This window comes from Strigops habroptila, chromosome 1 (assembly GCF_004027225.2).
Source record: "Strigops habroptila isolate Jane chromosome 1, bStrHab1.2.pri, whole genome shotgun sequence".
In the NCBI taxonomy this organism is placed as follows: Eukaryota; Metazoa; Chordata; class Aves; order Psittaciformes; family Psittacidae; genus Strigops; species Strigops habroptila.
The window spans coordinates 66199226-66223926 of record NC_044277.2 but is presented as its reverse complement, the minus strand read 5'-3'; the positions used below and the strand labels follow the sequence as shown (position 1 = coordinate 66223926).

The following is a 24701-nucleotide window of genomic DNA, read 5'->3' as shown; positions in this document are numbered from 1 at the left end:
TTTTTAAGATTTCCACTAAATGTTTAATTCGTTTCTTGAGGGCAAAATTAAATCCTGCAAAATATACCAGATTCCTAAGCTTTTGGATAGCTGACTACATAACAACCAACATTTGGCCTATTTTTCTTTTTTAACTGATGCTGGGTGCACTGAGATGGAAGAAGGATCGTGCATATGATTATAGCAACAGTGGGAATTCTCCTGGCTTTACAAATGAGAACCATGGCTTACCACAGGGAAGCCACAGAATGCCTTAAGGCCCCGACTGTAGCAGCCTGTCTAAACCTGCTGTGCAGCAGGATTTGTTTCTTAAAATTTACAATTTAAGTCTTTTTGCCAGAAGGGAGGTTGCACATTCTTCTATTAAAAAATAAAAGATGAAGAAAAAGTGTAGATTTTATCAGTAGCCTTTGGTAAGTATTTATTTCTTTATTCTAACCTAAAAGCTCCAAGGGAAACCTGGCTCATTTAAAAGTGAAAGATGAGCTCACATGCATTTTTTTGGTAGAATTCACAGACCTTGATGCTGCAATGCTGTTCCATCACAGCAGAGCTCTGGTTAGTTCATTTTCCCTGTCACACAAACCCAGAGGTAGCTGAGGGTAGCTAAGTTGCCCAGCCACACCAAAAGAGGTACAAGACAGGAATCGCCATAACATATATCTCCACTGGGATCAGTGTCAGAATGCTGACAGGTTTCATTTTGGCCATCCGACAGCAACTACAGTTGACAGCAGGGGTTTGGATTAGGTTATTCGTTGGCCCAGCAAGACAAGTTCTGAATTACTTCCAACAAGGGACATTCCACCACTTTTCGAATGTTTGGTTCTCACAGTGAAGAACTTTTTCATATAGACTGATGAAATTTCCTTTCGAAGCAGCTGGTGCCCGTTGTTTCTTCTCCCATTGCTGTGTTCTCGTGATAAAAATACCTCCATCTTCTCCGTAACTACCTTTTAGGTGTTAAGAGAATGTGATTAGACTCCTCTGCCTCTTTTCTTCTTTGGGTTGAGCAAACTGAATTCCTTTGAGCTTTCAACATGCATCAAAGTCTTCAACCCTCTAATCAATTTTGTGGCCCTTCACTGGACTGTCTCCAATATTTCAATGACTCTTTTGAAATGGGGGTCCAAAACTGGACGTATTATTCCAAGTGTGACCTAACAAATATGAAACAGTGACAATATCTTTCATCCTTTGGTTTCACTTTGGCTAATGCCGTGAAGTCCCCAGTTTGGTTTATTGCTGCAAAGATGTAAACTCAATCCAGTCAGTCCCTGGCCTCCATCGTTGCTTGAGATTATTCCATCCCAGATGCAGTATGTCACAATTATCTTTGTTAAATATCATTCAATTTGCATTGACCCAGCGTTCCTCCTTGTTGAGATCTCTGGATAGTGTGGTATATAATATATAACTTGTTGCATCTTACCCTATTCTTTCTCACAGAGTTTGGAGCAGTAAAGGTATGGACCCATACTAGTTTTGCACAATAGCATAATAATAACAAATAATAAAAATAATAACAATAATAGTAGTATTAATATTCATGTTCAGTTATGCTAATATTTATTATTGGTTAGCTGTTTAATATTATTTGTTTTCTGTTTTGTTCTCTGTTCCTTTACTAGTTATCAATAATGCTATATTTGCCTTTTTGACCATACTGCAGCTGACTGGATGTTTTCACAGAACTGTCCATGGTGATTCTGAGATCTGTTTCCTCAACAGCAATAGCTAATTCAGACCAAGGAGTGTATTTGAATAGCAAGAGGGAATTTTCTTCTCCCTACATATTCCTCTAAATTTACCAACACTGAGTGTCATCTTTTATTTTATTGCATAGTTGTTCAGCTTTGAAAACTGACAAATGAGGTGGGATATGGTTAAACATGAAACAGTAATTTTAAACAAAACCAAGCATTCGGCATTTCTCACAAATCAAGACACAGAAGCCATCGAAATATCTTGCATAATTTTTCAAACATAAGGAAATACTTTTTTCTACACTATCTACACTATTTTAGGGCCTGAAAGTATGTATGATTTCAACATAAGTTTGAAAAATATACTTTACAGTGATCTTTCAAGACTGACTAAGGACAAAACAGACCAGGCTCAGAAAGTCCCAAACACAATCATTACTAAAATTTCTTTATATGACTGATTCTTCATGGTTTTTTCACCATAAATATATGTTACTAGCTATTGTCAAAGTTAGGGTACTGGACCATATGTTGTGATTTAGTGCAGCCATTTCATGTTAACACTTCTGAAGAAAACCTTCCTCAACTACTCGGTCCATCTTAGATTGAAGTTTCCTGAATAATTCTTTGATGTCTGCTTCCTTTTGTTTCTAAAGGAAACAAAAATGGAAAATTGTTCCAAAAATGGAAACAAAACTGGAAAACTGATGAATAGCATGTAATCTATTTTGAAGGAAATCATGGTGAGAAAGTTCATTGTAAATAGCCAAATGAATGTGCACAGGACTGTATTGGAAAGATTCATATGCAGCTGTTCCTGTATAAATGCTTGTAAGTGTAGTAGTGATCAGAATATGTATAAGGAGCAAGCTTTTCCAAACTCTGAAGTTTGAGATGAAGACTAGATATTGACACATTTTTTTAAAGAAACACTGGAAATACATTCCACATACTCTATTTCGGAGAAGTACAGAGCTGAAATAACTTGTGATGCTTACAAGACTTCATGTTATATTTTTGGGATGTTACACCCTAGCAGATTTACACCCTGTGTCTCCCTTTTTGTTTACACAGAGCACCACCCAATTTCTAAAACTCCCTTGTCTTTCCCCAGTCATCATTCTCTTTATTTGCTAGGTGTTTGTTACTCATCCTTTCCTATGCCTTCTTATTAGGAGGGCATCAATTCTAAAATTTTTGTGGCTAGAATTTCTGGCATGTTATCATATTTTCTTCTTTTACTAGCAAATAATGGAAGTACACCCTTGGTTGGGTGTTACAGTTAGTTCAAGGATGTAGAGTGAAGAGTCATTTTGGTTTAGGGTTCAGATATTCTCTCCCTTCTGCTTCCTTTTCTGCTTTTAGGAAAGAGAGTGGAGATGAGGTCAAGCATTTTAAACTTTTACTGCCACTGAAAGAAATGATCTTGTCCTCCTTCCACCCCACTGTTTTTATTCGCTTGCCTGTGTTCTCTCTGACTCTGCCACAAGTTTCTGGAAGGAACCAGTTAAACCCGCAAAGGCAGAAACATTAATAGAGAGATACAGGACTATGTTTGGTAGTAGCATCTGTTCATGCCAGCTTAAAGTGTTAACACTATAGCTTAAACAGGTTTTATTTGCTAATATTTGCAACTTCAATGAGCAGCTTTTACAGTTCCAAACGGCTCTATAATGGGCTAGTTACACATATCTATGTCAGAACTAGTTCCTTGAATTGATCCTAAATGTCTAAACCTGTTAATTTTTCATTTTCTTTTCTGAACTTTGATAGAGAAATATAGAATGTAGTTTTAACAATAGAGTCTGTAAGACCTCAGAAAGTAGTAACATCATAGAAGTTAATTTCTGATTTTTCCCCCATGAAGTTGCTTGAGTGTTCCCCATTGAGCTTCTTGTTAGTGTAGAAGTCAGCTTCTTACTAAATAAAATGGTATCAGTAATCACTTGTTAGCTGAAGAGATGGCTTGTAACTGCACATTTAAGTTAATTTTAGCAACTATTCAGACAAATTCTCACCTCCTCCCCTTCACAGATGATACATTCTAATTCCCTAGGAAGAAGGCAGAAAAAAGCCTGAAAAGGGTATTTCCAATTAGTGTGGCTTTCATATATTTAAATTCTGTCTCTTTCTGCCAGATAATTGAATAAAATGTGATACATTCTTTTGATCTTTATCGAAATGATGTAAGCTGTAGATATTATTTCATTATACAGTTCATGTTGACATAGATAGTATTATGCCACTTAATAGCTGCTTTGGCACATCTCTGGAATCAAGTGTTCAGCATTAATGACCAAGAATACACAGACCTACTATTGAGTCTAGGATCCCGCTAATCTCTACTCCTGTTCTTTCTTTCAGTTCCAGCATTAGTAAATGTGACTTCTGTGAACACAGCATTTCTGATGACTTGTCATACAGCTTGTACAGCCAGCAGTTAGCATAGTAGTAGCGTAGACCTAATGATCATTAAAATCTCAGTTGTCTTAATTCTTTCTTATTACTGTATCTTTGATGCTCTTTTTCTGCCTTGCAAATTTTTATTTAGTGTTTAATACAGAAAAGACTTAAACCTGTGTGAGGTTTCCTTATACATTGAACAATCAATTAATACCCTTTGATATGTTATGCCAATTGATATGTGTGTTAACATAAATATTTAATTATTAAAGGGGAGATCATTCTGTCCTAAAGCTTTAATTAAATTAGATGCTTTTCAGATGATTGTCAAGATGAAACAGTCCATTATGAACATTTGCCACTGCAGGAAATTTCTGCTTATTGAAAGACAAAAGGGTAATTTCATCTAGGATTGCTGCAAACTATATGAGTCCTTCATACTGATAAGGGAATTCTCCCTTTTTTAACCTTGATATGTGCCGTAGTAATGAATTTATGAATCTTTAAATTCAGTCACATCATTAAAGTGGGGATATGATGTTAGCACTGTCAAGTAAATGATGAAAATTTATCTACATAGCAGTTAAAGAGATCAGAGTCAATATCAATTTGTCAATAATTACCATTGGTTTAAAAGCAAAACTAACATGATAAAAGTAGGCAGCTATGGATCTTTATTGTATACCAACTGCAGTTTGGATATTTCCAATGACATAGTGTTCACATGGCAAACTAGTATTTTAGGAAAACTAAATAACCTTGAAACTGGCCTGCTGAGGCACCTAAATTATAACTCCCATGAGATACCTTCATGGTAATATGGAATCCAAGTGTTTCATTATCAATCAAAAATATTTCTGGTTTGGAGCAAAATGTTCCTGTATTGCAGTTTTGCCTAATTGTCTGAACATCTTCCACAGATCAGAATCCTGCTTTTTGACATGCTGTAGACTCTGTAGTCACGTGTACATCTCCCACTGAAAACACGTCACAGCAGTTCCCTTCAAAATGTAGTACAGCTATGCATAATGTATGGTAAGACTAGAGAGATGTGCAATGTGAATCAAAGTTTTAATGTCCTAGTTTTCCAGATTTTTATTATTTATTCACTGTATTCTTAGAGGAGCTCTGTTTAAGAATCATGTCGGCTGTGACAAGCCATAAAGCCAAGCAAGACTTTCAGTGAGAAACTGAAAAAGACTCTCTGAACATGTTTTAATATTGAAATCAGTATCGGGGAACTTGGTTCTTATTTTGCCAGGGGGAGGAGGATTGCATCAATAGAATCCCACTTTCTGACAACGTGTTCTCACTGAAGATCTTAGGACAAGGAAATTCAAAGCACAATAGTTTTTCTCGGTGCCTGAAGCAGCTGCTCTTACTCAAATGGTTGGTCTGTATTTGCTTCTTTGTTGACAAAGGTCTTCAAAAGATGCTGTAAAAATTCAACCCTCCTTGTCATCTTGGGAAGTAATCTTAAGTAGACAGCTGCCTGGCTTGACTTGAAGTCTTATTTCCCTCCTTGTTCTGCAGAGCATACAGATCTCAGTAAGGCTGTTTAAATACAAAATAAACAGCTCAGCTTCACATCTGAGCGCAATCCTGTTGTCGACTGAACTCTGTCAGATTACCTGAAATATTTCCCTTCCCCAATATCAGACTACTGGAATCTACTTGAAATTTTAGTCTAAACACAATTCTTACGTAGGCTGCAGCCTTGTGGACATTTCAGCCATATCCTTAGTTGCTTACTGTCAGGGTAGACACCTTAAAATATTCAACAGTGTGTCTAATGCTAAGGTTATGTCTACACAGTGAGGGAAGTCATATCTAGATTAAAATGAAAGTGAAAATCAAACACCCTGCCATTTCTGCAGGAATATTGGGAAGGGCTCTCTCAACAATGCGAGATGCTCTTCTATTTTGCTGTAGGGCAAGATGTGACTGCTTAAGCAGAGACGAGGGGTTTCTGTTTTTTCTGGAGTCGTGTTCAAGGAAATAGTGAAGGAACAGATTTGTGGAAGTGCTTTTAGAGTCCCAGGCATGGAGCAAGTCAGAAATGAATTATTTTAGGTACTTGGATAATGCTGTTGTCCTGTCATTTTCTTCAGAAAACCCTATTTACTAAGCAGTATATTCTTGACTGTATTTACTGAGCAATGAAGAAAAAAACCTAAAGTTGTTTGATAATGTCAGCATTTTTAACATTGATGGTAACTGCAAAAAAAAAAAAAAAAAGAAAGCAGTGCAAAACTGGTTTACGTAGTTTGAATGATTGAGAATTGATTGTTTTATTTGAGAATTTTAATTATCATTAAAGTAGCAAGCTAGAGAAGGTGCTGTTTGTCTGAGTGCTTTACTACCCACTAGCAAGGCAGCTGATAAATCTTTATTGAAAAATCATTTGCAAACCTAATATGTGGGATGAGTTCTTACTGGGTTGTGGATGCTCATTGTTCACTTTTCTAGCTGTATTTTTTGCTTTATTGGGGGCAGTAAAAGGAGAAAAGGACTGGTGGGAGTGCAGGAGCTTGAAGATCAGATTGAGAAAGTTAGAAGAAATCAAACCAGTGAGAGGAAATGCATAGGTTTTCTTATAGATGTGAGCAGAGGGTCAGTGTGGTGCCTACATAAACAGCCAAGGAAACATGCACATTCTAAATGTATTCAAGGCTGACTTTTCAGTCTGAAGTTACTGCAGTTTTGCATACACTGGCTGAAGGGAGGGAAGTTAACAAGGGACAAGATGGGCTACAGTAACATGATTGGGTTGTTTATTTTCTGGAAAATCATCCTGATTTTGTGTGGGATTGACTTCATGCTTTTGGATCTACTGAAGTTGAGAGCACTGGATATCGAAGTCCTTTGCCCAGCTTGGAAAGGATGAATGGACAGACCAGTTACAGGTCTGGCTGCACTATATCCTAGTATCTGCAGTGACCCACCTGCAGCCTGGCAGAAAGGGTTGGGAACCAGAGGGCTGGGAGCTGTGCTGAGGACACTCCAGTTCAGGCAAGGAGCCCCTGGGGGAGGTAGGAGACAGAGTGCTGGAGAACACTGGAGTGGGAGGTGCCTACAAAATAAAGGAGCAGACGCATACAGTGGGGAGGGATCAGGAAAAGCAGGCACTGCTTAATGCTCTTTTTCTCATTGGAAAGAGCGGTCCTTGCTGCCCCATCTCTGCCCTTGCCGTGTGGCAGTGCTGGAGCTGAGGCAGAATTGACGAGAGCAAGACAGTCGTGTAAAACCTGTTCTTCATCTTCTGCCAGCTTCCTTTCCTCCTGTTGCCCTTGCTCATGTCTGCCCTCACTAAAGGGGTGAAGCTGAAGAGCAAGGCATGTCTGTTCACTTAAGGAAGTGAACCAACAGCACTATGCAGATGGTTTTGTCAGGGAAATTGAGTGCAATGGAGAACTAAGCTGTTCAAGGGCAACCTAAACTGGTCTCTGAATCTAAGTGTAGACAGGGCCACATGTAACAGTCTGCAGAGAAGATCCTTCAAGGCAACTAAAAATGCCGTTAGCATGGACATCTGCTTGGCAGCTGACTTCAGCTGTTAACTGAGATACCCACCTTTAAAGACTTGCCTGACCATAACATGTGAAAGCCTGCATGGGAGTTGCAGCGAGATTGCTTTTAATCTCTTCTGCCAGTGGAAGGGAAAGCACAGTGTACTCCCTATTATGTGCCACTTTGCCTTCCATCTGCCCATGTCCACATACCTCTTCTTGCTGATGATACTCAGCAAAGCATCATTGGGGTTAGACAAAGTTGGTGCAGATTCAGGTCTGTCCTTACTGGCTTTAGACTGTCTGAAAATGCTTCTACCCATAGAAAATTCTGCACAGGAATGGCTTATGCCCTTCTTCCTCATGCTGCGTTGTCCTGTGGCTGTACAAAACAGCACAAGCATACATACACTGCATTTAGCCAGCTGCAGAATCTAATGACAACCAACCTGTGCTGTATAGTAATGAAATATGGGGAAAACATAATGTTTGCATGTTTTAAGAAAAAAACCCCTACCTTTATATTAGAACTTGAGCCTGCTGAAAGAAGTGACATTTATGAGAATGGGCTTGTGATCCTAAAGCAGTGATGAATACCCACATAGAACATTGGAGTAACCCTAATAAAATCAAGAATGCAACACTGGGGAAAGAGGATATTTGGTTTGTAGAACATTATTATTCACATGCAGATTGGTGCCAGCTTACCATGTTGATGAGGTTTCGTGAATACAGTCTTTGCAAATAATTGTACGTGCAAACTTTGTTTACAAATTTGAAATTCAGCTGAAAATTGAGCCGTAAGCAAATTTCTTCAGAGCTCTGTACTAAAAAATGTCTGATGCCGTGTATAATGCAATGAAGAAACTCAGGCAGAACATTGATCTGCTCTGACAGTGGGGTTTTTTTTTGTAGTTACCTCTTTGCTGGCCCTGTGATTCAGTATGATGTGGATGAGATGTTTGTACTAGTACACAGGAAACCATTGAACATGGAAAATAGTACTTACTAAAATAGATCACGTTCCCAAGGGGGAAACAGCAAAATGACACGAGATTCATAGAATAAGGAATAACTAAAATTGCCCAATTATTTAAACTGAGGTATTTTTCTATCAATATAAGATCTTGCTGTGCTTCCGGAGCATAATTTAGAGTAGGTATTTTGCCTGCAGTTCACAATATAAATATTTTATATGATCTCCCACATGATTAGAATAATAGAGGTAGTGTTATTTAATCCACTCCTGGCAAAGCAGATGCTTGCCAGAATACATAAAGCACTCAAGGAACTGTTTTTGTTGTAGTTTAAACTAGTTTGTAGAACGATTTATCTAAAGGTAGATTTCTCATTGTGGAAGTGGATTTGATGATGTCTGTGAGACACAATTTAAAGTTGTGTGAAGGCTTGTAAAAAAAATACATAGTAAATTAAATGTTAACAATAGAAGGATGAAAAAAAGCCTCCCTAAAAGGTAAGCAGGTAAAGCAAGAGTCTTGGCTGAGTAGGAGGGCAGGGAGGGGCCTGGGACAGATCATTTCTAAGTTGGACTTAGTAGAGATTGTGGCTACAGATAAGTGGAGTTGAATACCCCTTTTGAAAAGCAGTTGCAAGTGTAGGAACTGTAAGCCTTAGCAGAGCGTATGCAAGTGCTGTGATTTCTGTGTAGTGGTCTCAGAAAGCGTGTTGTAACCCAGCAGGGACGGAGAAGCTCAAAGTTTAATAAAGCTTTTCCTAAAAATAAAATCTTTAGAGTGTATTTTAACACCTCTTGTGACAGTCAGCATCTCTCTTTACCTGCAGCACATGTTTCAGTTGCCTGTATCTGATAGACTACAGTCCTTGGGTCTGAGGTGGGTATTCAGATGTCATAGGAGTTAGCGTGGATGGTCCGAATACTCCTTCTGTAGCTTCATTTCTACAAAGTGGAGGGAAAGTAAATATTGATTGCTAGGCACTATAATTTTGCACACTTGAGCCAGGGTCTAGTAATCAGAAGGGGATTGTTGCTAAAATCCTGTGGAAAACATTTGATGCTATGTCCTTTTCCCCTGAACTGATTGTGCCTAAAGCTGTTATGCATAGGGAATGATAAAAAGATGACCATTTGTTGTGTTCATCTGTTATGTGATATGATATGTCCTTCAGTACTCTTCTGTTTATTTACACTTTGTTTTTCATGTTTATTGTAGCTTTTATTAATGTATTTGATAACGTGGCATCAGCTGCAAGGCAGAAATGTTTATTCTGTTGGGGTTTTCAGTATAGATTAAAAAAATTCAGCAGCCCCTGAATGGATAGGCTTGAGTTGGAAATTTACGTGTGAGTAACAAATATTATAATGCAGATGAGCCAGACAGGAGAAAAGGAAATTTATAATAAGGGGCTGCTCTGGCAATATTAATCTGCCTGATGTAGACTGTGTGATGAATCATCCAACATCGCCACAAGAACTGCTGCTGAGCTCTGCCTGCAAGTGGGACAATAGAAACTATGCATGGAATGGTGGAGGGGAGGGCACATACAAGGGATTAGGAAAGGACAAAGAAAGAACAGCTGTTTAAAACTGGACATCTCAAGCCTGACTAGTAGTTCGTGTTATATATAATTCAGGAAATTCATTGGGTAAATCATTTCATATGCTCCATGAAATGCAATTTGCTTCCATGGTCAAGCATGACAAAGGTTTCACAGAATTGCAGTTGGCAAAGAGCTCTTCTAGGATAGTTAATTTAGGGCCTGTGAGATTGCTGAGGCATCTTGTCAGAACATTAAATAATCACACAATGTCATGAGGGAATATCTAATTAAGAGCCCAATTTCTCAAGGGTCTGAGTACCTGTTACAATGTGCTGAGAACCCTTAATTCCCACTGACAAGAGCAGCAGCTCAGGGTGTTCCCTGCAGGCATTTAATAGGATTGTGCCCTTACTTCATTTGGCTGGGGTAAGTCGAGGCCAGTCAGGTGAAGCGAGAGTAATCAAACAAGACAAGATAATGACAAATAGGGTTACATCCCAGCAGGAATGTTATTACTTGCAGATGATGGAACATACCCTGGTGTGAAGCCCCTGTAAAAATTAGGGCCAGATTTAAGGGTGGACTCTTAGGGGTTAAATTTGTGCGTTTGAGAAAGATCCACCTGTACTCATCCTGTGCAAAAAATCTGTAACAGGCAACATGAATTCTTTGTAAGCCTATGCTGTCATCCTGTGGGAAAATGTGTTAGAGTTCCCATCCACAGTTCAGTCCCAAGGACTTCAGTAATTTAGGTGACCTTAAGAGGGCTGTTCGCCCTACACAGGCAGAGGGTATTTCATCCAGTGTTTGGGAAGCGTAAAACTTCATTTCAGGGAAATCTGGGTGAAGTTCCCTGAGCAGCATTCTTGGTATGACTCAAGAGATAGAACAAAATTTGAGGTGGACAGATGGAGACTTATCAGTAAGACTTTTTTTTTTCCCCTTCTTATATAGCTGAAGCCGTATTAAAGAGAAGAATGTTCAATTAAATCAGAAGAGAATAGATGTTGTATTTTGGCTTATGATACTTCTCTTAGGCAGAGATGAAGGTAGAAATGGTGTTGGGTTTTTTGTATGAAGAAGCATTACAAAAGGAGTAAATGAGAAAGGAGCATGGCATTATGTTAAGCACTTTCGGGAGAGTGAAAAGTTAAAATCAATCTCTGTGTTGTCAGGCTCTTAAGTGAGGAATGATGCATTAGACTACCTGATTTTATTTGATTTGTTGGGAAACCAGAGCTGCTGTGCTGTTTCTTGAACAGAATTACAGGGTTCATTTAAAGAGAGATGCAAAGCGCACATATCATTCAGGAAGAGATCAACATAAGCGTTTTCTATATCATGAGTAATGTTTACTGGAAGAAATCAAATTACTGTTACACAGACCATCTGTTTTCTTTGCATGCAATCATGTAAGTGTTTTAGGACAAGCCATCCTTTTTAATCAATTGTAAATCTCTTATGGGATGGCACTGTTTTCTGTAGTAAAATCTATTTTTATGATAAATGTAAGAGTTTTAAATACTGCTTTCTTCTGCATAAATATAGTGTACATATTGTTCATAACATAAAGAGTAGGGATGTACAGCATTAGTTATTATCTGTCAAGAACTTAATTTTAGGGCTTTTTGGGTAGCCATTTTGGGTATTTGTTGGATCTGCAACTCCTTCGTGTTCAACTATTATAACAAATTACATACTGAGTAATACAGTCCATTTATAGCCTGGGAAGTTGCTTCCTACCTAAATTTAGTAAATGTAGTATATAAGGTCTCTGTTTTGTAGCATGCCTACTGTGATTAAAGTGAATACTGGGGAAGATGATTGTCCATTGTCTAAATGCTTACACTTGGAGAGATTGAAGAAAAAAGACATGTTTTGTTGGAAAATGACCCTATGTAATGACATTAGAGAATCTTAGATTTATGGTGTAAGAAGTCAATGAGGAAGTGTGAGATTTGCTTCATGTTTAAGGGTAACACATTCATAGATGTATATGGTCCTGTTCATTTTAGTGGATGATTAATTAAGCCTGTCATCTTTTTTTTTATCACTTCCATCAGCTCCCCTGATTCTCATATCGTCTTTGGGTGCACATAGATTGCTCTTGAATTCAGAGGGACATGAAGGTTTGCATCTTAAATAAAGTGTCCTCCAATTTCAAAAGAGCTGTGTGCACACAATACTCAAAGTTGCACTGTATTATATTGAATGCCCCTGAAATAAAAGAAGAGAACAAGAACTGTAAGTAACACAATTGGAAATACCCCGAGAAGGTTGGCTGTCCTTCTCAGCGAGGTCAGCAAGCCTGAATTTCATTTGTTCAGACATTTTCAAATCAATATATTTTGTCTGAATAATGAAGCTACTTATTCAGGCTTGAAAAGTGTATGGTGCTAAATTCTTGCTTTTTCTTGGAAATGTCAGGTGACATGAAAGGCCCCTATAAGCCCTTTTGTGAAGGCTGGACTCAAGATTTCCATGTGCTATCCATTCCCACTTATTATAGCTTGTGAACTGCCAGTATGCGGCACATGGAAAGCTACCTACCAAACTGTGCTAATCAATCCTAGAACCTACCTAGACTTGAAGTCTACCTAGGTCAGTCAAGACTCTGATGAGAACTAGGTCATCAGTTAATCTTTTATCAGTCTGCATTAATTCGGTAAAAGGGAGGAAAAAAAACAAAAAAAACAACCAGAAAAAGGTGAATTGCTTACAAAATCATATTGGTAAAAAAGTGAGAAAGATAAAATAAAAAATAAAAGTGCAATTAGTAGTGGTCTAACAGTTTTACACAGTTCACAGTATTTTCTATTCAAATTCAGCATCTCTTCTTTCAGAAAAGTATTAAATGTAGGGTAAATTTTGACTCTTTTATTTTTTTCCATCTGTTTTTTTCTTTTTACTTCTGCCCTTCTTTTATTCAGAGGGAAGAAAACTGCAGGCAAAGTGAGCATTTCATAGAATCACAGAATCGTGATCAGATCAGACTTATAGAGGACATCGACAACGCCCTAGTCCAAGCAAGAGAAACTTAGATAACATTGCTCAGGGCCTTGTTCAGTTGAGTTTAGAGTATCCACAAGATGGAGATTCACCAGCTTCTCCCAACTACCTGTTCCACAGTCTTCCTTTTGCTGCTGATGTTCCCTTACAAGCTTATCTGGTTGCTTCTCACGTCCCTCACCAGTTTCAAGTCCACCTGAGGTCTGGCTTCCTCAGTTTCATCCAAGCAGGCCAAAACAAGGAAGTCTTGCACTGATCCCAAGTAACCCTTCCAGCTTCTTCATCCTCTGTCTGTCCACACTGCCTTTCTGCTGTGCCTGCATGACTTTCCACATGGCAAGCTGGGGAGCCCCTGTGCACTGGGGAGCCTGTCCTCAGCAAGCAGCTTGCTTTTCTGGACCACTTTGCCATCTTGTTCTTCAGGAGACACATTTCAGTTTGAGCTGTCAAAAAAAGAAAAAGAATAATGCAGATGTTTGGTTTATATTTTTCAGGTCATCCTCCTTACTTCCCATGCTTCCATCTTAACATCCCTAAATGTTTTACAGCAAGATATAGCAGTGTAGTCTGAGCGATATCAGTACATTGTATTTCCACAAGGTTTTCTTTTTTAGCATGATTATTCATTTATATTGTATGTGAGCAAATTTACTACAGATTTTTTTTAAGTGTTTGTTTAGCAGTTGCACAGTATTTTGCCTTTTCTTCTGGCTTTTTTTTTCTTCTTTTTTTTTTTGTTTTTCCCCCACAACTTTGAAATAGTCACCATGTGTTCTCTAACATCTCTAACAGAATAGGCACTGTATTTTCCAGTTGTATTGTCTGGTTTTATACAGAAAAGATATATTCATGTATTTACAATATTAATAGAAGATATTGGACTAGTTCTAATAAAGTAAATGCTAACACTGCTTCTTGGAATTTATTGTATTTTTATTATTAAGAAATAATTCAGCAAAATTACTTAATTTGCTTAGTGATAAACAGAGTGGTGAAGTAGGAATTACTGTTTTCATAGTTACACTGTATTTTGATATAGTAGTTGTGTTCATCTAAACAGTAATAATTTGCTTAATTATTAATTACAATGAAAGTCTTAAAATAAAAGTATAGAACTCTTGACTCTATTTTAAGTGCAGTAAGTAGAGAATACTGCTGTTTATTTTAAGAATTTCCTGCGTCTGCAGTGCTGATTACACTGAAGTAGTAATCAGTGACAAGGTGCCATATAGGAGACTTTATTTATAGTAGCCTTATGACTGGTCTAAAGTGAGATTATGATAGTTTTTGATACTCATGGCCTTCAATAGAAAAATCTCTGAAGAGAAGTTTCCAATTTCACCTGCAAAGTTACCCCTAGTGAAAGTAATTCAGGCTTTGTGAGGCAACTAAAATAATTACCAATTCTTTGTTGGTTTCTTTTTTTCTGAATTATTCCAGTCTCTTGGCTATTCAGTTGACAAATCAGAAAAATTATTCAGGGGAGCCCTGAAATCCTCAAAGCTAGACATTTGCCCATTTCTGCTTTTAATAACATTCTTAAGTGCAGTATGTTTAGGGGTTTGCATGTTTGCTTTTCTCCACTTGACCCACGGCAGCCCGCTAGTCATAGAGGATGTGATTTGTGTGTGCATTCTGAATTCTCTTCTTCCGCTTCTTTACCAAATCCACCCTTACCAGGAAATGGAGCAGAAAAGTGCCATAGGTGATTATCATGCTTGACTTTGAACTGGTCACTTGGTGGTACAGGGAGGAAAAGAGGGAAACAGAAATAGTTGGTCACCATTTTGAAATGTATTTAGATCTGACCAGCTCATCCTTAAAGATGAAAAGTCTATAGATATTCAAAAAAGCCACAAAACCAGTGAATAATCCTTAAGGAAGACATTCTGGAGTGAAAGCAAGTAGCAAAGATGATAGTTTAGAGAAGGTACAGGAAAGACAATATGTGTAGAATGATGGGATTGAAGGAGAATTTCGGAAAGGATCGTGGTCATTGCTGTAGTAGCTGACCAGTAGGATAGAAATTTTAAAAATAAATGCATTTAATACTGATGAAAAAAATTCTTATTTGAAATGTACTCAGTTAACTAGTAGAGTTGATTGATATGATACTATTGAGTAAAACTCTGGAAACTGTCCTACATATATTATTTCTCTACAACTAAATAAGGGAGCATAACAGCTTCTGGCACTTACTAAGCAGTGATCCCCCCAGGCTGCTTATGTGGAAACCATCTCTTGGGGCTTTTATTCCTCAGCATTGACTACTGTTGAAGGCAGGAGATAGGAAAACCTTGAATTATAGTATGATTGGAAATTATTGTTCCAGTGCCTTCATATGCCACATTGGTCTCTATATCCTCTTTGCCATAGGAAACCATCTTACACCAAGAGCAAGAAACGTAAATTCACTTGGCTGTCCCATCTCTCTAAGGGACCTGATGCATGAGTGGACTAGAGAAAATAAAGAGAAAAACAACTCCAAAGACCTACAGATCATCTTGCTGGCAGGGTGAGTAAATGTCCTGGCATCGCAGTCTCACATTGTCAGGTACACAACAATGCTTAAACACATGTGTTTAAGCATTGCCTCAGGAATTTCCTTTCCAGTAATTGTTCAGAAAAAGATAACAAAAATGTCTCCTGTTTCCACGTCTCTGACTCTGGTCCCCCACATGTGTTCAGAAGTACTAAGCCAGACACCTCCTATATTTTCAGTTTAAGCCTTGAACATGGATTTAACAGAATAGGCAGTTCTGTATCACGGGATTTTTTTTTCCTTTTTCTTTTGCATGTGCTTTTCCAATTTTTGCGTGTTGTGCTGTTAAGGCTCTTTTCAAATTGGGTGCATGAAACAGAAATATCTAAATATTGCTGAATCAGTCCAAACTACTCATGATTTAAAAAGAAATCCAAAAGAGGAAAGAAAGGAAGAAAACTAACTTTCCTAGTGCTGACTGAACTTAGACTTCTACAGACCTGGGCCTATGTTCCTGCTTTCCTTAGGCAATTTTTTCTTGATTACAAAATACAATGGAAAAAAATTACCTAGCTAAGAAGCAAATGGGTAGTTGACTTATGTGACAGTCAGAACCTAATTATGTGATCCCATTTTCTTTCTGGGTTTGCCTGTTCCAAAAAGTGGTAAAGGCAGTCTGCAGCAGAGTTTGGAGAATTTCCTGCAGTTCACAGCAGTGAGCTAAGAGGACTGTTAAGTACCAACAAGCCAATCCAACAGATTCAAGAGTCCCAAATACAGAAGATGACTTATTTCTCAAAAAGATAATCCCAATCAAAACAGATGACATGGCAGAGAATCCAAACAAAACCTGAAGATTAACTTGGAGTCCTCCATCTGGTGGTTTGTGTCTCTACAAATGGCATGCTAAAAATGTTGCCCTCCTCCATTGGGATGGCTGAAACTCCCACTGAGCGTGTGCTTCCCCACTGTATTTGGTGCTGCCCATTTCTACACCCTAAATATTGGCAAAGCCCTTGCTGCTTCTGTCTCATGTTCCAGGGCAAAAGCATGAGCTGAATGAGTAGAGAGAATCAATCTTCCCTTCAACCCAGGCCCAATGGACACTTCTTTTTTAAAAGGAAATGTAGAGCAGCTGAATTATGGTTTTAGCTGTGTGACAGCCTGCCCCAGCTAGGAACCTTAAGGCAATTTGCCAGAGCCTGCAACGTGATAGAATAAAATGAAGGGTGCTCCAGAGGACAAGTACTTTCCTGCCAGCAGCTCTCTGATATGCAATGCAATACCTGGCAGTATAATAGTGCCTTTACAATTGCTATTAGATGATGTGTTTTGTATTTTAGGCTGGTTTTCATAACATACAAGCAATGTTTCGACTTTGATGAAAGTCTGCTTTTTCCTACTGCATATTCTTTGAGGGGATCTATGTAAACATGAAGGCTGTCTGCACTTTGCCTTACTCTCCAATTAGAAGAAGGGAATTTTGCTATTTTTGCATTTTGTTTTGTTTTGGTTTTTGTTTATTTGTTTGTTTTCAGTAAGTTCTGCTCTGAGCATGCTGGAAGATTATGCTGGTGCACAGAATTTCTACAGAAATCAGGTTATTATTCCCTTGCCCACTCTGACCCCAGTGGCAACAGCAACAACAGCCATGTTCTCTGTTACTGGACTCTGGAATCCATGGAAAAGGTGTTTAGGGGCTAAGCAGTCACTTTTCTAGCAGCTGTAGCAGCTGCTGCTTGTCTCCTTGTGGAAAAAGCAGTGGAACAGATACAGCCTGTGGGCACAGGTTTGCCCATACTTCATAAATAACACATCTCCCTCAACAATGTAATTACACTCTCTTGTTTTAATACAGTATTGTACTTTCTGAACTGCCACTTGTTTCCCCCTTAGTTCTGCTTTATTTTATATAATATCTCTGCAATGGAGATGGGCTGGATGTGCGTTGACAGTGATGCCATTAAGTGAGGGTCAGTTTGACTGAAAACCATAAAGGTGTTCAGTAAAGGTCTTAATTTAGTTGAGGATTAAACTTAATATTATTTTTATTCTTTAAACTATTTCTATTTCACATGTAAAATAGAATCATCCTCAAACTCAAATCTTATTCAAGCTACATGAACAATACTACAAATAACATAAGAAGTTGGTAAATGATTAAATGTACAATTAAAGGTTTCACATTTAATCCTGTCACTGCAGTGATTTATGGTTTCCATTATTTTGTCTAAGTAATGGGCTTCTTTTTTTCTGGTTTCTTTTCTTCCCTTCGTTGTTGTTAGTGTCTGTAGTCTTATGGTAAGGAAATTTATCACAAGGACAACATTTTTGTCCTCAGCTACAATGTAGAAAGGACAGTTAAATCAAAATATAGAAGATACAACACACTTCCCACTGCAGTGGGTGGGAGAATTGCAAAGTGTTTACGGTGTTGGGCTCGAAATGCTTTACGTGTAAGAACAAAGGGCAGGATGTAGTCTCTGTCCTTCTTTGCTGTCATATTTAGGACTCAAACAGGTGTCTTCAGCAGCCAGTCCTGGGAAGGCTCAATAAAGACATAGGGCTGGGACACACAATCTCCCTCTGTAGTGCATGCCAGAATTGGGTGGAAACCTGCAAACGCAGCAGAAACTGTCTTGAAATAGCCCATAGCAAAGGCTGAGCACAGCCCCGTGCTTACAAGCTGCAGAGTCCAGGCTCTTCTCTGGAGGTAGGTCCCCACGGCAGGATTTTTTTAAGGGCTCATCAGGCATTGTGGTTGCCATTGCAGCCTGGCAGATATGCGGGATCTCATTGCTTGCGTGAAACTGAGGCTCATCCCTTCCTTGCCAAGTTGCCCAGCCACTGGGCTGTGCTGTCGTCTGTGCTTTCTGCCACCTGATGAAATCTGCAGCTTTGCTCTGGCAGGGCTGTTGTGGAACTAGTGGACCACTCCCAACTCCCGTTTTCCAGACCAGCTTGTAGTTCTGCTGGAAAGGGGTTGTCCATGCCACCTCAGAGTGGGGAGAGCCTGGAAACGAGGTCCCTCACTCTCCAGTGAGTGCTCCAGCTGTGCGCTTGTGTAGTACAGGATACAACCTCTTACAGCCATGCCCCGGAAAACAAGGATATTTTCTGAGAAGTGCAAATCTGCCTGTGCCCGTTAGGTATATGCTGAACACATCAGATTTTGGGGCTTAGGTGTTGTTTCAGGGTTACAGGGGCTCCTGAATTTGAGATGAGCACCTTATTGCTGAGGTGGAGTTTGTGGGACTTCAAAGATAAAGTGAGAAATGAGCTTCAGCAGCCACTGGACAAGCATTTTCTGGTGACAGTTTTCATATTCTGACATAAATTTATATGTGGCCCAAATTTTCTCTTGACCAAGAACCCATTAAAAGAAATAAGATTTCTTCTCCTACTAATATATGGCACTAAGATTCTCCTCTCAGGCTCGTTTCACAAAAGAACTGCTGTTCCTTTCCAAACTACTGCAAGATGAAATAGCTTGGGTTTTATTTTTGGTTGGGAGTTTGAATTCACACCCATGTTAACATCTCATAGAGCTGTTAACCCGAGCAGAAAAAATATGTTGTCTTGTCTTCACTGTCTTCACTTAAGTATGGCTTATAGTGCACTTATTGCAGTTCACAGCAATATTTAATACAGTTTAATTATGCTTTCTTGAAGGTATTGCAATTTACATTCTCCATACTATTGTATAATGTTATTGTGTTTCTTTTTATTCTTTGTCTCACTGAAAATATTGGGGCCATTTTGTTTTAATTCTCTGTACCAATTACAGTAGAAACTTTTGAGAAGAAGAGATCTTTACAGAATTATAACAGAATAAAAGAGAATAAAAGTGAGTTTTCTGGAAAATGGTTATGTAGAAAAGGACTTTTGTTTTGTCTTGCTTTGGTATGTCTCTCTTCCTTCTGGGCAAGTTTTCTGAAAATTGCCCTAATATTTTTCAGCTATTGTTTCCTTCTTTTTGTTGTTTCTTTCTTTCTTTCTTCTTTTCTTTTTCCTGGCGCAGTGTGTTAAGTACCCACCAAGAATATGCTATTCCAGAAAGTTATAGAAGTCATGACTCCAGTACTGTCTTAATATTTTTTGAGGATGATATTGCTTCTTTTTGAGCAAATGTGTGTTTGTTTTAGGGAAGGACTTGTTCACATGAAACTTGTGATATTTTCTTGAGTGTTAATAGCTATTTCAAGATCTGGCAATCTGCATGACATGTTCCTCTTACTCTACTCTGTCACCAGACCTTTAATTGACAGCCTGGCATTTTCCCTACCATTGCAGTCCCCATTTGAATCGGAGGTCCCTCAAAATTTCCTAACAGCTTTCTTCTAACTTAATTAGCAGTTGGTCATTACTTCTCCTTCAGAATAATAATTAAATATGTATGTGCCGCAAATCTAGGCCTACAGCAGTATTGTGTTATACTCTCTTATCCACCTCTTGCTATTGTTGAAAGTCTCTTGGTGTAACTCATTTTACACGTACAAAAAATAAGTGCAGTATCAGCTACCCCTTAGGATGGTTGAGGTTTCTAATCTTGCACTGGGAAACACAGGTGTAGGTCACGTCACAGTGAGGTGAATGGTCTCAGTGATTTCAGAGGTCTTCCTTGTGTAAGTCAGATTGTAAAGAGTGTAGCGTTTGCCTTCGTCACGAGAAGCTTCCAGAAAAGCATTGCTATGTCCTGCCATCCATAATATTTAGCCTTGTATGTACTTAGGAATGAATAAGTTGTATTTTGGAACCATCATATACACATTTATTTTGACAACACTGGTGCGTTCAGTTTTGTTGGGTTTTTTTTCATTTTTCACAGTAGCTGAACAGCTTTTGCTTCTTCTGAGCAATAGAAGCCTAGTGTATTAATTCATTTGAGCTAGAGGATTACTGTCCTTTTAGTATTTATGATGAAAAGTGCTAGTATACCCTTGGGTAAAACTCTTTGCTGGAATGAAATAGCGCCGGTTATTTGAAGTCAACTGATTGTGCTGTCCCAATAAACAGCAGAGAGGAATTTGGTCTCTGATCCATATGGCGATGGACTATACTGGAGTTTTTACCTACACTACTGGCATATAACAGAGTACAAGTTTGGAGGCAGAGTATTTTTTTCTGTCATCTGCCTGGCAGTATTAGAATCATAGAATAGAATCATTTAGGTTGGAAAAGACCTTTAAGATCCTTGAGTCCAACCAGTAACAACCATTAGCACTGCCAAGTCCACTACTAAACCATGTCTCTTAAGTGCCACATCTACACATCTTTTAAATACCTCCAGGGTATTTAAAAATACCAGCCACTCTTCCCCAAGCTTGTAGTATTGCATAAGGTTGTTGTGACCCAAGTGCTCCTGGTTGGGTGGCCTATGACTCTATCTATCTACCTTGTTGGCCCTGATTCTTACCCATAGACACTCAACCCTATTGTCACCATCATTAAGCTCTAGACAGCCAAAACACTCCCTAACATAAAGGGCAACTCCACCACCTCTCCATCCTTGCCTATCCCTTCTGAAGAGTTTATAGGCATATTGGTTGGGCTCTGTAGATGCTACAGCATTACATATACCATATTGAAATTTAAAAGATAGACCAGACATTTTCATGGACTGGGAAATTGTCTGCAAAGTTTGAGGCCTGTCATTCAGGATACAAAAATTACAGTTGAGATCCCTGAGAATGCAAATTCAAACTAGAAACTCACTGCTGAGATGGGAGTCCTGTTGAGGTAGAAAAAGTCCTTTTTTATATCTCATAGTACATCTTCTTGCCTTTTTAACATGCATCCGTTATGTGACATTACAAGTACTTCTTCAGAAAGCACTGGCAAAAACTGCTTTCCGTAGATTACAAAGAAGAATAGACACAAGAGAAATGGTGCTTGTTTCTAAAATGCATATATTCTATTATGCATTGCTGAATAGTGGGCACAAGCAGCTGGGAAGAGTTGATTCAATGAGAAGTTTACGCAGAGAATAGTTAGCATTGTGATGTGAATGCATGTGCAGATTTTTATTGCTTACTTGCTTCCAGGCTAAACTCTTCCATCACAAGAACCTCAAGCCACAAGAGGCCTCAGGACATGCAGGAAGACGGGTTTTCTGAGAAGGGGTTATCACTCTTTTGATCACTGAGCTCTTTAGGAACTTTAATAGGCATCACGTAAAGCTTCTGGCTGAAGCAGCACATCTGCAATTTGACTTACTAAGCAGAGACATGCGGAGAGCTGGGCTGCTGCCCAATGCCTCTGACATGGCATCAGGCAGACCTGGTCCCAGGATGAAATACCCACAGCTGGTTTCTACAATTTCAAACACAAGACAACATTGGGCAACATACAAACACTGAAGCTGTTCCTTTAATTCTCTCCTGTTCTGCTGTGCTGAACCCAGGTTGTATAAATTTAGCTGCTCCCCTCATATATTTGCTAAAAAAGAACAAAGTGCCATTACCAAGAGCTGCTGCGGTCAGACTGTCCTGGAATTTGTGGCAGGGACCCTACTTTCTTGTAGTACTATAACATACCGGGATGAAGATTTTTAGCAGAATGGGATATCCTCAAAGAGAGAAATAAATAATGTTAAATTTAACGATTGTGTGATATACCCTGATTCTCACTTTCCAGATTTTCAAGAAAAACCCTATAAAAATTATTATAAACCCTTTGCAAATATTACTGGATTAACCCAGACTGTTAATATTCAAGAAAGCAGCACAAGTAGTCTGGAACTTCATAGCCAGACCTTTTGATGTAGCAAAAAGGCAACATTTCTCTTTCTAACCACCTAATCCATACAAGAAAGAATGAGAGAAAGACTCAATTTATTTTCCACAAATGAGTAACAGCTACCTCTTCTTGTTTACCTCCCACTGCATCTGCTTTGATGAAATAATTGCATTCATTCTTGCTGAAATATTAGCATGAAATAATTAATATTTGCATTTAAAGCAGTGTGTGTTTGAACATCATAGTTAATGCTGTGTTCAGGTGGAAGAAGTTATTTTATTCACTGTTTCCAGCAGCCCAAGTTTGTACATAAAGATGAAGTTTATTAAGTTGCTCTTCCAATTGTAAGCAATAAAAATTATCCTGTTTTTAAAGACAAATAGTGAACTTGGAGTACCATTATTTAGCAGCTTTTAAAGACTGGCAGCAAGGTAGTAATTGCTCTGTGGTATTGTAGCGTTTTACAGAGTAATACAGAATTGTGTTTTTTGATTGATTCAAAATAAGACTGAAAAGTATGGCAGCTGTTTTAGTGAGGCTTATTAGTTTTTTCTTGATATACAGTTCTGTGGAGTGAGGGGAGGAGGGGAATGTCGAGTGAATGGGAATCCCTGGGGAATTTTTGAAGCTGAATGGAAGAGATGGGTTCTAATGGATTTAGTAGGAGAACGACTGGCTTCCTCATTTGTGGGATTGCCTCTGGCTGTTGTATTTAAGAGGCAGTAAAACTTCATCGATGGGCAAGAAAGATGATTTGGAGCAATAAAGCTTGAAGGTTAATGAAAATGAGAGGAATCTTAAGTAAATGAGGAAAGCCTGTGGGAAAGGCTAGGGTGGCTGGAGCATTATTCAAGGGAACAAAATAAATCTGGAAGATGGGGAGAAAGAGAATTGGTGTGATGGGATTGATAATATTTTTGTTCCCACAATCTTTGGGATTTATTCAGTGTTTGTCTTTATGCATATAAACCCTAACCCTAACCCACCAACATGGGTTTGAGCGTATCTGATTCCACTTACTACATTAAATTTTTCTCCATGCTTACCAAAACTTTTTGGGAAAAAGTCTCTAAATTACAACCCCAGGTAGCTTAAATGGGTTTCTGTTAAAATGGAGAGAGCCTTAAGTAAGCAAATTGAATATTAAATCCATATCCACCCAGCTCTCTAGCCTTTGGCTTTCTTTTTCCTCAGGCAACCCTGGACTAGCCTTGGAGATTTTACTGACTTCAAATGCATTAAATATATTGATCTGCAGAAAGCTTTGGCGTCAGGCTGTCTGTAGCCTGTGTCATGCTGTTGGAAAGGAAATGCTTTTGCCTGTGTCTACAGAAGGAACAAAATGAAAAACATTATGAGGGTTTCAAATCACTGTGGAAGCCGGAGAGGCCAGGGGAATTGGCTAATAGCAGCTGTATTGAAATTAGTGGGGAAGCACTTGGCTAAAAGCAGCAATGATTATTTTTTTTTTAGCATCTCAGAAAAATTCTAACAGTGTATTTTTTGAAAATTTACTTGTTCAGAAATAACTGATGTAGTTAGTATATACCTTCTCACTAGGGTCAACAGCATTTTGGAGGGGATGCTTTACTTGTCCTTTCCCATTTGTAACATTATGTTCTTTCTCCGTAATGAGGTTCCCTTGAAGTCAGTACAGTCTTCACCGAGTTCCGGACTAGCTTCAAGCTGTGAGGGGATCATATAAAGCCACTTAATTTTGCCTCCTACTTTCCTTTATTTTTTCAGTAAGTTGCTTAGGTTCAGTGATTTGCCCCCATGAGTGTCTTGGTGCTTAATCAGGTGAAAGGTTAGTTATGCAAATACTACTCCCTTTGCAACAACAATTCATGCAAACTCTTCTCCATCATCTTCTCACAAGAGCACTAAGTCCAGGCTCCAGTTACAACAAGGATTGAACGGTCATAGTTTTTTCCATCATAGAGTTTAACTGAAAAAAGTTTGGCCATTGAAACCAATCTGGATTCTCCAAAACTAGTTAGAAGATATGGCTGCTGTCCTGAGTCACCTGCTACTCCATTGAATACTTTTTCCCCTCAGTAATTGCCTGAAGAAACTTTTCCTTTGCAGTCCAAAATAGGACTTTCAAGCAGCTTTTATTGCACTGCATAAACACATCCCCTTACAGTACACACCACCTTAAAGTAACACACTACACAAAATTCCCCTGCCCCCAGGAGCATCAACTCACATTTCCCTGGACCCCTCATACTTCTCTCTTCCCTGTTCAGACAGCATTGAGCTACTTATTGCATTTTGCCCTACAGGACATCTTCTAGTGCTGTTACCAGCAGCCCATGCACATGTGTCTCTCTA

The 24701-nt window shown here is 38.7% G+C and overlaps 1 protein-coding gene across 6 annotated transcripts in view; it reads left to right on the top strand.

The window, feature by feature from the left end:
- Positions 1 to 24701, top strand: part of LOC115606092 (poly(rC)-binding protein 3-like) — a 488875-nt gene that overhangs the window by 86280 nt on the left and 377894 nt on the right. For 5 of the 6 annotated variants that reach the window (XM_030481488.2, XM_030481463.2, XM_030481426.2 and 2 more), the window contains exon 2: positions 15524 to 15662. The exons of the other annotated variant lie outside the window; for it this stretch is intronic. The gene's annotated coding sequence lies outside the window, so the exon portion shown is untranslated. The remainder of the gene's footprint in view (positions 1 to 15523; positions 15663 to 24701) is intronic. 6 annotated transcript variants of the gene reach the window in all.